The sequence below is a fragment of the Montipora capricornis genome, chromosome 8 (assembly GCF_036669925.1).
Source record: "Montipora capricornis isolate CH-2021 chromosome 8, ASM3666992v2, whole genome shotgun sequence".
Lineage (NCBI taxonomy): Eukaryota > Metazoa > Cnidaria > Anthozoa > Scleractinia > Acroporidae > Montipora > Montipora capricornis.
Genome location: NC_090890.1, coordinates 22,208,727 through 22,209,406, shown reverse-complemented (window position 1 = coordinate 22,209,406; position 680 = coordinate 22,208,727).

The following is a 680-nucleotide window of genomic DNA, read 5'->3' as shown; positions in this document are numbered from 1 at the left end:
TTTCTGAGATATAAGCTTTTTTGACAAAATATATATAGACATTTTTTTTTTAGAAGGCTTTTTCGTTGCTATGATAAACTTTTACGTCACATTAATGAGCACACCTTGTTAAGAAATGATTGGTGTTTCATTTGGTATTAACATTTGATGTTATGTGAAACAGTTGGGGTAGATTCAAAATCCTTCCAAATAGTACAGTTGGTTGAAAGTGTTGGTTTGAGCCTCAAGGAAACAAAAGCTACAGGCAGCCTATACTATGGCCTTTAATTTAGACCATTTCCGTCGCAAGGGTAAAACTGATGGTATTTGGATATCCGGTCATGTAACGCAACCGAATGTTTAACTTACGTTTTTTAAACTGAAACCCTAATTTAATGTAAGGCTCTGTTGCATTTTGCGATTTTTCATGCGCCATAGCGAAACAAGTTGCAAGTTGCACACTTTACACTGCCAAAAACAAGGTGAGACAAATTGCAAAAACCCTTCGCGGAAAGTAAAATCCATTGCTTGCTACTATTCACAGAACTACCCGTTTCATTGCGATGAAAACGCTGCAATGCTTATCGTTTCCTCGCTTGACTCTGCATTCCGTGATACCAAGTGTCCAACACGTTTACAGAGTGATAGTTGCACGAAACATTGCACTGTGTATATAACATACCCGCAAACGGCCAAAATCA